Source organism: Danio rerio, chromosome 10, assembly GCF_049306965.1.
Source record: "Danio rerio strain Tuebingen ecotype United States chromosome 10, GRCz12tu, whole genome shotgun sequence".
Classification (NCBI taxonomy): domain Eukaryota; kingdom Metazoa; phylum Chordata; class Actinopteri; order Cypriniformes; family Danionidae; genus Danio; species Danio rerio.
Window position 1 is genome coordinate 33,148,980 of NC_133185.1, and position 13,083 is coordinate 33,162,062.

At 32.1% G+C, this 13,083-nt stretch overlaps 1 long non-coding RNA gene across 7 annotated transcripts in view; it reads right to left on the bottom strand.

The window, feature by feature from the left end:
* Positions 1–13,083, bottom strand: part of LOC137496591 (uncharacterized) — a 102,371-nt gene that overhangs the window by 28,597 nt on the left and 60,691 nt on the right. For 5 of the 7 annotated variants that reach the window (XR_012386383.1, XR_012386387.1, XR_012386388.1 and 2 more), the window contains 2 exons: positions 9,493–9,595; positions 4,035–4,077 (listed from right to left, as the gene is read on the bottom strand). This is a non-coding gene — a long non-coding RNA (uncharacterized lncRNA). Of the gene's footprint in view, positions 1–4,034; positions 4,078–7,283; positions 9,596–13,083 lie in introns of those variants that run through there. The other 2 variants (XR_012386389.1, XR_012386385.1) reach the window with 1 other exon arrangement.

The following is a 13,083-nucleotide window of genomic DNA, read 5'->3' on the forward strand; positions in this document are numbered from 1 at the left end:
TTAATTACTATATCTTGGGCAGGGTTGCTTTATTATATGCTTTTATTATATTAGAGATCAAATATGAATTTAAGCCCATAACCTCTGTACACTAAATAAAATAAAGGGATTTTAAGAATAGCTGGGAAGCACAAATATTTTAAATCAAGCTAAATTATTCTGGGATTAAAATCCCTAAATAGATTAATTTAACAACTCATCAAATGGTTCTCGTATGTACTGTTTTAAATATAGGCAGCATTAGAAACATTGTTCAGAAATAAGACATGTCTGTCAAACTTTCTGAAACATATTTATAGCTTATGTGATAAAGCAGTTTTTCTTATAGCATGACATCTTTCTGAACTTGAGAGGAACTGACTTCATGCATCTATAAAAAAAAGACCTTGAGATCAGTTGTTTAAATCAGTAGTGCTTTTGTTGTCCAATGCAATGACATTCACTTTTAAGTGTGGTTCAGTGTCCGAGTACAACATGTGCTATAAACAGGAAGTGTCTCGGACTTCTCATAAGATGCATTCGTTTGTGTTTGTCTGCATCTCTCTCTCTCTCTCTCTCCTTCTTTCTCACACACACCCACTCACAATATTCCAAGCAGTCCTTTTAACCATTATGGGATCTTTATATGAAGTGGTGGTTCATATGAAACACTCTGGGTGGGCGTCATATCTTCAGATTAGAAGGACCACAGGCCACAGGCCAATGACAGAGGCGACGTCAGATTCATTACATGACTGAGCCAAATCACCATCCTGTACTAAACATCCATAAACCATGGCCAACCTGAAACTACACTATCAGATTCGAGATGCAACTGATCATCCCTGTAAGAGAAACAATAAATACAAAAAAAATATATCAAGGCAAGACAATGCAGGCAAAACCTGTTTGTTTTATGCACTGGTCAGTTTGAGAATTAGGCTTTTTTTTGCTTGCATGACATGTTTCTTTTCTGATTGTTGGAAAGAAACATTGTTTCTATTACATTTGATCTATTTGCATCAATAGATTTTAATTTGACATTTCTTTAAAGGAAATCTTAATTTCAGAAGCACTAATATACAGTAAGCTTTTTAGATTTATACCTATTTATATTCTAAATAGTGGTTCATAAATTATTTAACTGGGTGACGCAATGGCGCAGTAGGTAGTGTTGTCATGTCACAGCAAGAAGGTCGCATTTCTGTGTCAGTTGGCATTTCTGTGAGGAGTTTGCATGTTCTCCCCGTGTTCGCGTGGGTTTCCAAAGAGTGCTCTCCGGTTTCCCCGACAATCCAAAGACATGCGATGCATATGAATTGGGTAAGCTAAAATTGTCAGTATAGTGTATGTGTGTGAATGAGAGTGTATGCGTGTTTCCCAGAGATGGGTTGCAGCTGGAAGGGAATCCGCTGCATAAAACATATGCTGGATAAGTTGGCGGTTCATTTCGCTGTGGCGACCCTGGATGAATAAAGGGACTAAGCAAAAAGAAAATGACTGAATATTATTTGGCTTACATAATGTAGATCTTATATTATTTTTATTAATAAAAACTGTGAACATTTTACTTAAAGGGATAAAACGGAGATAAAACTTAAAACTAAAAATGCTGTCATTAATTACTCACACTTCATTTGTCCAAACCTGTTTGTTTTCCTGTTTTCTTTGTCTTTTCATTTTCTTAATAAGCTATTTTATTCTGTTGAACACTAAAGAAGATATTTTGAAGAAAGCTGGAACCTTTAACTATTAGTTTTTCCTATGGAATTTATTGGTTGCAGATTTTTAGATTTCTTCAAAATATCTTCTTTAGTGTTGAAGAGAAAAAAGAAGCTTGTAAATGTATAGAACCACTTGGGAGTAAGTAAATAGTAAGTAAATGTTTATTTTTGGGTGAACTGTCCTTAATATAAGAAGATTTCAGAAATGCCCTCTCTAAAATCCTTTTTCACTATTTCCAGAAATCTAATATTGACCCAGGTTCTATACAATCCTCAGAAAGCCTAATGTTAGCAAATTTGCTCATATTTAGTTAAATAATGCAGATAGATCCTATAAAGATAAAGCCTACTGATTTGCAGGACAGTTGCAAAGCATGATACATGTGACCCTGAACCTCAAAACAAGGTCATAAAGGTAAATAAAAAAGAAAAAGAAAAACATAAATCATGAAAGCTGAATAAACAATTAAATGTCCACTGATCTAAGGTTTGTTAGGATAGGACAGTGAAACAAAACTATTTGAATATGCAGAATCTGAGGTTGTAAACTGAAATAAATATTGAGAAAAATCACCCTTAAAATGGTCCAAATTAAGTTCTTGGCAATGGAAATTAAATTACTAATCAAAACTTAAGTTTTGAATATGAATTTACAACAGGAAATATGGCTGCATGATATTGGACAAATTTAACATTGCAATATTTTTATATTGCGATATTAATGAAGTTCCCCAGATGACTTAATATCTCTTTTTGGAAAGAATTTATAATGTTAAATCAAATGGAATGATTCTGCAGTGTAAATGCATCTTTATAAAATCTAATAAACAATCTTAAAATTATTTAGGGTCTAGCAACATGTTAACGTTGTGGTCTGTGCTGTTTACAGTGCATTTTTGTATCTGCTTGTGTTGTGAGTATTTTAATGCATAACATTTATAAATACAATCAAGAAAAACATACAATTTAAATAAATTCTCATTACCCAAGTCTAACAGTATTCAAGTAAAGTAACTGAAAAACAAAAATAAAACTAATTCAATAAAAGTAACTGTAGTTAAGGTCACAAATGGTACAATTTCTTATACCGGAATGCTTTTAAAATCATACAATCACAGGCATCAAAAACACATGCAAATGATCAGTTATAATATAAAGTCAACATTGCATATATTCTGCGATGTGACTATTGTGAATGATAACATTGCGATATCGATGCTGAAATGATACTGTACGATAGGAAATGTAGAAAAAATTTTTTGTGGAACATGATTTTTATCCTGATGATCCTAAGGATTTCTGTCTTTTAAAAATCCATACTTTTGACCCATGCAATGTATTCTTGGCAACTATCAAAAATAGACTTAATAGCAACATAAGAGTGCTTGTGGTTCAGGGTCTTAAATAATAAAATAATTCATTTGAAAACTACATATTTTTGTTTATATCAGCCTAGTTTAATACTCAATGCCTATTAGTGAAAAAAAAAAGAGTATGATAGTCATGACCTTATGTTTCATATAGTAAATTAAATAGTTTAATTATACAAGATTCATTCTAAAGGATAGAAAAAAAACAAAGCAGCATTGTTTAATTTTTTTCCTGCTTAAAAAAACACCTTTTTGTCTTTGATCTGCAAGTAAACTTGTGATAAGTGTATGGTGATAAATATTAATTACAATTTTTATGCTATACACCTGTAGTATCTTGCCTTAAGTCAAACTTAACCAGAGGTTAATGCCAGAAAGCATAAATGCATATAAAACACAAAGCTACTAAAGGTACATTCGTTTTACCCATACCAGAATGCTCATCTAATTGTAAAACACAAGCTCAAGCTTGGTCTTTGTTTGCTTAAGCAATCACACAGTCGGTATAACAACAACAAGCAAAAAGTGGGCGTCCAGCATCAACAACATCTCCCCGTCTTTCTAGGCCACTTAGCTCCAAAAACAAGATGATGGGAATTTCAGACAAAGCCCGGGACCCCATGAGCTCATTCAGGCCTGTAATTTACCACTGCCACCACCGCCATACCAATTTCCACAGTCAAACCTGTCAATTTGATGCTTTATGGGAACTGTAGGCAGACACCTAACAGACCATCTACAGGGTTTCCCCGCAGCAAACACAACAAAGGAGCCCAAACGGCACATTAGTAAGTGACTTTCTCTCATTTTAACTCTTTCATTTTCCACTATACATCTAAGTAGTCCGCCCACCCTCTCTGACAAACTGAAAACCACACATATGTGCACACACACACTGTCTTTTGGCCTTTCCATTTGCTCACGGGCCCCTAGATATAAGTCAATGTCTTGAATTACTCACCCAATAAGGGCCACCATCTGCTCCAAGGTACGACAAAGACTTTCTGTTTGAGAGATAGAGAAAGACAGAGTCACTCCATTGGTTATCCATTGGCGATACACTCATAACCACATCAGATGGCCCCCTATGGACCCTCGAGGAGAGCAAACGAGCAGACGGTGGTCAGCAGAAAGAGGCTTTTTTTGTTTTGTTTTTTGTGTCGAGATGCTTCATGACTCATCAAACATGAGAAAGGCCTTATGGTGATGGCAGGAGGGAAACAAAAACATGTCTGAAAACTTGATTAGAAGCAAAGCAGGATCTATGATGGCTGGTGTCCAGTCTGGATCCTGCTGACTCACGGGTTGAGTTATGATAAAAGGCAGGATGGGTGGTGGTGTGTGGGTTTTGGAGGGGGGTCGTGTGTGCAACTCAATCAGTCGGGACTTACTCATTATGTTTTTCTGCTTCACTGTTTGTCACGGCTGTCAGAGTTGAGTCGTGCAAACACACTTTGTAACGTGTCTGGGGTCTGTGTGAGCACATCTGCACACTCTTTCAATTAGTTGCTCATTTTTTCTTCCTTTTTCGCTTGTGTCATTATTTGCTCAGTTAATTTTAGTTTATGGTACATGTAAACAAGCATACAGTGCTCAGCAAAAATGAGTACACCTCCTTTTTTATCCGTTTCTCGGTAAATGCAGCCAATGATTTTTAGTGCATTTAAACAAAACAGTTTTATTAAAGAGTTGTTATTTAAAAAAATATGAATAACAATGGAAATTACATAAATATATTGTAAAATCTGAACATACTATGGTAACTAAGTTTAAACTATAAGTAAATATTCCCCATTTGTTATTTATCACTTTACTTTTTAATGTTATTTATTCATTCATCCTTTTCGGCTTAGTCCCTTTATTTATCTGGGGTCGCCGCAAATGGTATGAACCACCAACTTATCCAGCATATGTTTTACACAGCGGATGCCCTTCCAAATGCAACCCAGTACTAGGAAACATCCATACATACTTATTCACACACACATACACATACTTATTTATTCACACACACATACACTACAGGCAATTTAGTTTAATGTTATTTATATATTATTAATTTCCTGCTTTGGGCGAAGCAGTGGTGCAGTAGGTAGTGCTGTCGCCTCACAGCAAGAAGGTCGTGGTGTGTGTGTGGATGTTTCCCAGAGATGGGTTGCGGCTGGAAGGGCATCCGCTGCCTAAAAACTTGCTGGATAAGTTGGTGGTTCATTCCGCTGTGCCGACCCCGTATTAATAAAGGGACTAAGCCGACAAGAAAATGAATGAATGAATGAATTTCCTGCTTTATTGTTGAGGTTACTGTGTTTATACAATTTGTTTTTCTTTGTACTGTTTTTGGAATGTACATTATTTAAAATAATAAAAGGATTAAATAATAATATATTGTAAAAGATAGTAAATATTGGTGTATGGCGAACGGTTATGTTCCTATGTACTTTCAATACGCGTTCATTTATATCCAATCATGCATAGGAAAATGCCCACAACATGCTCATACTTAAAACAGCAGCAAAGCGCCTGATCTCAGTATAAGAGCTTCTCAGAACAGATTAGGGATAATCCCTAAGAAATAAGAGAACATTTGAGACGAGTGTGTCACGTTATATACAAAACCATATTGTGTGTCTGAATACACCTGATCCACAGGTGAGGCCTTTCAGACATTGTAGATGGATGACTAACACTGACACATTCACGCATTTTCACACACACTTACGTCCATGCACACACTTTGTCTGTCTTTCACCTCAGTTTCATCAAGTTCACACTCCCGGTGTGTCTCTTCAGCTTGTGGAGTTTTCATCAGCACACACACATACACACTCACGTTTCTGTTTTGCTCAAACACACACTCAACCTTTTCAGAACAGTTCAAGACTATTGGCACTGGATTGTTCTTGTTGGAAATGTGATCGCATATAAATATAATGCAAATTTTGTTTAGATTATTCATTTTATTTTCAAAAATCTACACAGTTCATACACAGTTGATGTCAGAATTATTAGCCCCCCCTTTAATTTTATTTCTTTTTTAAGTATTTCCCAAATTATGTTCAACAGAGCAAGGAAATTGTCACAGTATGTCTGATAATATTTATTCTTCTGGAGAAAGTCTTATTTGTTTTATTTCGACTAGAATAAAAGCAGCTTTTAATTAAAAAAAAAAAACATTTTAAGGTCAATATTATTAGACCCTTCAAGCTTTATTTTTTGATAGTGTACAGAACAAACCATCATTAACTTGCCTAATTACCCTGACTTAATTAACACAATTAACATAGTTAAGCCTTTAAATGTCACTTTAAGCTGTATAGAAGTATCTTGAAAAATATCTAACCAAATATTATTTACTGCCATCATGGCAAAGATAAAATAAATCAGTTATAAGAAATGAGTTATTAAAACTATTATGTTCAGAAATGTGTAGAAAAAAACATTCTCCGTTTAACAGAAATTGGGGAAAAAACAAAGAGGAAAGCTAATAATTCAGGTGGTCTAATAACTCTGACTTTAACTGTACTAGCAATTTTGGAATTTGTGACTTTTCATAAATATCTCCTCATAAGACAATGATCTTCTAGGTTAAAATGTATGCAAACTAGTGTACATTTAATAAAATAATAAATATTATTTAATACTTTGTACATTTTAATTTTTTTTGAAACACAAGAATATATGATGAATTTAAATGATGGCAATTAAATTATTGTAATAATGTAAATTTATTATTGATAAATTTTTGTTAAAATAATCTTAATGAAATCAATCAACTATACAGTATATTGTGATACAGTATTGTGACAACCATTAATTACATATTCTTTACCTTACTTATTCATCAGAGAATTTTTTTTATTAATTTAAATAGGCTCACTGGGGTGCGTTGTAGGGCCACACGAATCTGCGCATTTTTGCAGATTTTTAGCCCATTATTGTATTCAGTCTATTTATCTACTTGATAAAATGTAAATGTGTGTAAATTTATATTTATCTAGTTTTTAAATTATTTCATTAACATTATTTTTAATAATAATATTATTATTAAAATGTTCATATGATTCATTTACAATAATTTTGTGTTTTAGTAGATATATTATATGACAGACTTGCTTTGTTTACCAATTAACTAGATCTAATTGGATTTGCATGGTAAACATTCAATAAAAGTAAAAAAAGGTATTGTTTTTATTTTATATGTTAATTTTTTAGTTCCACTTAAATCTGCAGATTATCTACATAATTCTCCACAGAAAGAGCAAAAAGTGTCCGTAGATTCTGTTTGGCCCTAGTTAATCAGTCACCTTTGATGAACTATTGGCATAACTGTCTTTTATAAATGTTTATTGTGTGGTTTGTATTGTTTTGGCTGTCTTTTGTATTAGACCTAGTTTCTGGAATAAAGAAAATAATAATCTAAATTCAAAACAAAAGCAGGATTATTTTTCTGACACTGATCCATTTTAAATGAGCTTAAGAGTGATTAACGAATCACATATTTTGCAGTGCATATTCATTATTGAGAAAATTAAATTAATTGAATACTAACATGGCTTTATAAAGCATGATAATTGTACATATAGTTACTATTTATTTACAAACAAAAAGCTAAACATTAAGGCAGAGTTGCAACATCACAATAGGTTTTCTAAATAACAGATTAATGCTTTATTATTTTGTCCTTAGTTCTTTGATAATTTTGAATATTTTGTAAAGTCAAATCTATAGTATAATTAAATAATGGAATAGTTCCTTTAGGCATTTAAGTCCAGCTAAAATGTTAACAAAAACACATTTAATGAGATTCGTTTCATTTAAATAGGAGTTTGACATGTTTATTTGTCACGCATGGATTGATTTCAAACACCGCTATGACGGCAGTATTTATTTATTTAACTTTTTTCTCTTTCATTTTCACTTTGAGAGTTTTGGCAGCTGTAATAACGGTCATGTTAATAACCTGTGAGTAAAATTTACGCTGAAATTACTAGACCAAAAAGTCTGTTGATCCGTTTCAGGCCCACTTCAGCATGACTATTGTGAAGAGGCAAAATTAATACTTTGTTCTCTTTCATTTAGCATTTTGTACAGTCTAAGTTATTTAAATGCATATATAAATAAACTGAAATATAACTTTAATGAAATGGTGCACAAGTGAATTAATGTACAACAAGGAGTAGCCTATGTGAAATATGTTAAAACTGAGTCTGACTTTTCTAAACCTACCCTACATTACACTGCAAAGACGCAGAGAAACTACTGGAAGTATGCATTACAGCATATTTGGACAATTTCCACCATAATTTAATACATCTGAGTATGGAATGAATGTCAGGGCGTCCCAATCGAGAGGCTACAGCTGCAACTTTTACAAAATGGAGGCAGATAAAGCACAAAATGGCCGCCCCTGAGTTGACTTTAAAGTAACGGTTGATCTGAATGCTTTGATTCCATAAATATGAAGTTATGGAAACATTATACTTTTGTAATACACATAAAAACGAATACATTTTATTATAGTTTGTATAGTTTGTATATATGTAAGGATCATTTTCATATGTATGCATCCACATAAATCTCATATGGGACAAATGAATGCTCATATAACCAATAAAGTATGTACCTTCTTTAAAATAACATACCACCTTAGCTATTTTTTGCTTTTGCTTGCATGTAAATTACTAAGAATTGCACTGCACATATTCTTTAACGTCTGCATGTCAACTTGTTATGGCTGTCAATATAAATCAGATATACAGTTAAAGACAAAATGATTAGTCCTTGTGTTCAATTTTAATTCTTTTATATTAAGAGTTGATTCTGTTTAACAGAGAGAGTATTTTTTCAACAGGTTTCTAAACAGAATACTTTTAATAACGACTTTCTAATAACTGATTTCTTTTATCTTTGCCTAATATTCTACTGGATATTTTTTACGACACTAGTATTCAGCTGAAAGTGCAATTTAAACACTTAACTAGGTCAAATAGGATAATTAGGCAAGTATGTTTAACAAGGGTTTGTTCTTTAGATAACTGACGCAAATATATTGCTTAAGGGGGTAAAATTATTGATAAAAAATATTGATTAAAATTTAAAAATTGCTTTTATTTTAGCAGAAATTAAACAAATAATACTTTTCCCAAAATACAAAATATTATAGAAAACACTGTAAAAATTTCCTTGCTCTGTTTAACGCAATTTGGAAAACATTTAAAACAGAACAAAATTAATAGAAGGGCTAATAATTTTGACTTCAGTTGTATATAATATATCTAGTACAAATTATATAAAGTACATGAAGACACATTTAATTACTAAACTATATGTAAAAACACATTTGAATAAACGTGAATGATTTTATTTCTAATTTGTATGTATTTTCCTGGGCATATTTTTTAAACTCAAGTTTTACTCACTTCAGTGTGTGTCTTTCCCAGTTTTTGTTGTAGCAGTGAAAATAATCTCCAGAAAGTGTTTCAGAGAAATGTCCAGAAGCAATCCGTGAGTCAGATATGAGATCTGAAATATACAAAAAAGAGAATAGAAGTTTAGGAAAGAATGAGGGAAAACACTTCAAATAATTGTTTTTTAAATATATACATATTTTAAATGTATTTTAAATGTTGAGACCAATTCTTTGTCATTTATTTTTAACGAAAGCACAACAAACAATTTGAGAATTAATCATTAAATTATGGAAAATGCATAAGGAAAAGATCAAGAATCCTTCGCTCAGATTCTATAAATGATTAGTTGTTTTTATTTAAATGGAAGCTCTGAATAAAACTATGCATCACTGTCAAAAAGTGACATATTATTGCTATTACTAATAACCGTAGAAAAAAAGGTCTTCTGTTCGTCAAACACTAACAGAGACACGGGAAAGAATTCCTGAGTAGTATCTCAGATTGCAATTCTGTTCTAATGACAAAAAAAAATCTCAAGAACAAAAGAGTTGACAAAAAATATAAAAGAAAAGATATGTCAGAAAAAATTGTTAGAGAGAAATTAACACATCTGAGAGATGAAAATTAAGAGTTAGACACAGAGAATTACCTCACATAACAAAACAAATTACTGAAGTTTTCTGAAGACTAATAAAGGAAAGCAGAACACCAAACTATTTCTATTTCAACATTTTAAAGCATCACAATTTTATTGAGTTTATCTTTTAAATATGCAATCTTATTTAAAGATATAATCTGACTCAAAATCTGCATATGAAAAAGGATGAAAAGCACATTTCAAACTGAGCTTTTAGCCATTTCATTTTTTGTAACAAAGACTATTAATTTTGAGCTTTGTAAAATAATTTTACTAAATTGTCTGGAGAGTTTTAGGAGATGACTTGAGCTGGCCGTCACGGACAAATCTTTTAAAAAAACACACACCCTTTGTGGTCTTTGCAAAGCAAAATTAATTTGTAGCTTTCCAAGGCTTTGCAGAGCTCTAAAATAATTTAACACCTAGTAAAAGAATATTCATACCAACAGAAATGAACTTATAAAACAGAGACAGTAACGAAATTTTCATTCAGTTTAACTCAATCCTAAAAATAAAGCATGAATGAAATCAAACACATTTTAGGGAATCAGTAATACAGTAAACACTTGTCAGATTAGATTTTCTTAAGACAAATATGCTTTTATTCTAAAACCATTTAAATAAGTGAGATATATATGAAAGTACATTTAAAATAGCTTGATAAAAATTTGCTTTCATCCTGTTTCGTTTTTTAAAATGATAATAAACATATCTAAATGGTTTTTAACAATTAATAACCACACAAAAGTGCCTGAATATTCTTACAAAAAGGCTAAATTTATTAACTGATCTGTGCAGTAATTTAGACATCCTCGGTTTTAGTGAATTACTCTAAACACTTTATTTAAAACAGTTCTTGCTGTAGCAAAATCATTTTTTATATTACACACTTTTAAGAATCTTGTTCAGCAATTTTTAATTATTTACCACGAATTGGGAGGACTCTGTTAACACATACAGGACAAAACATTGCCACATTTTCTCAGAATTACTTGCACAATCAGTTCGTTTCAAAAACACAATTTCTGTGCGCTACAGAAAACCCAAAAGTGTGTGAGATTTAACTGATTTTAATTAAACAATTAAATCAAATCAAATCATCTTAAGAATGGGGCATGGAAGAGAAGATTTAGGAGGATTTGAGGCATAAAACTGATAAGGCAGAAGGAGAACTGATTACCAAAATAAAGATTAACAATTTTATATTTTCTACTGGCATGTTTTTAGAACGAAAAAAATTGTAATAGTGCATGGTAGTTTCTTTGTGTGCTTTCAAAGCATGATATCTCATTGCTGATTTAAAAGGGACTATTAGAAGATAAGCAAAGAGCAAGGGAGAGAAGAGGTCTGTGCTCACTTAATAGTAAGTACTTAAAGTACACTAATTACATTAACTAACTGCTCTGTGTCACTTCTCAGAAAAACAACAAGACAACTAAATAATTCTATTCTAAGAGTTACAGATTCTCATAAACACAATTTAGTTGCAGGATTTTGCTCCAAAACATTAGATACAGCAAACACATTTGAATCTCATGTTCCACACTATATAATTTTACAAAACAAACATCCAAATGTTTAACCCTTACCAGAAAGATCCAATGAACCTTTGAATGACACATTTTAAACTTCCATTGACTTGGAATGAGGGACAAGACCAGACGCTTAGGTGCTTTCAGTGAGTCACAGAAAGATTGAAATATCTGAAGCTTTTTTCCTCACAAAAGGCTATTTTACTCAAATGACTTGGATGTTCCTGATGATACATTTTCTGGGAAGAGGAGTGGTGTATATATGTTAAACAAAAATATGTGATATAAATGAATAATTGCAGCAATTTTAAGCACTTTTTGGTGTGTGTTTGCATGAATACATGCATTATTTTTGAGCAGATACAAATACTTCTAAAAGTAACTGTTAAATATGCTGATTTAATTTTCAATGGTTTAGTTTTAATTGTCTAATTCATAGGATCAAATTAACTGCAAGTTAATTTAGATGGACAAGCAAAGAAGGTTAACATGTTTAAACAGCATAATTTGTTCTCAATGTAAAATTATATTTTAAATATACACATACATTTATCATCACAAAAATCCTCTTCAATTTAGTTATACAAAAGAAAGCTGCTAAAAACAATATTTAGGCTATTAAAAAGACATTTTAATGCCTGAACAAAATCTCAACATTTATTCCAAACAATATTTAACTATTCATGCAAATTTCTAACCCTGCAAAAAGACTTTAGACTCATTCTGTGCACATTAAAACACACAATTACATCAGGATAATTTCATACATGTTTTTTAAACAAATATTTTTTTCCAAATACATATAAAATGCTCTATTTGTCTTGTGTAATCGAAAATAAATCCAGAATGCTCACTGATTATACAAAAAATGAGCAGGGAGAATTTCTGACAGGTGGCAAATATAATTAATATAGTGATGACATGGGCCAATGAGATCATCCGTAATTCATTTACTGTACATAAACGGAGAATGCTTTTTGCAGCTAGAGATAAAAGTGAATTAGCACTGGGTATAATAGACAAAAGGGCATGGGAGGGGATTTTTACTGAATCAGACCTAATATGGACATCAATTCGGTCCAAGAAAAGCTGGCAAGGCTGAAAAAGGAGGGGTGACGGAGACCAAGCAGAACAGCTGTGCTTTGATTGGACAGACTTAAAATTTCCAAATTTGTTTTGTCCAATCACAAAGAATGTTTGGACACATAGCAACAGCACGTTTCATTCCAAAGTGATGCTTTTTACCCCCTCTCTGTCGTTCTCTAAAGATTCCTCTGTTCATTTCTTTTTACAGTAAACCAGACATTAAAATGTCAGGTTGGGAAGAGAGGAATGTCTTTTGTTCGGAGCTTGAGAACTCTGGATCAGCTTTAAACCGCAAGATGAAAGCACTTGATTAAAGAGCGACATTCATGCCCATCCTCGTTACAA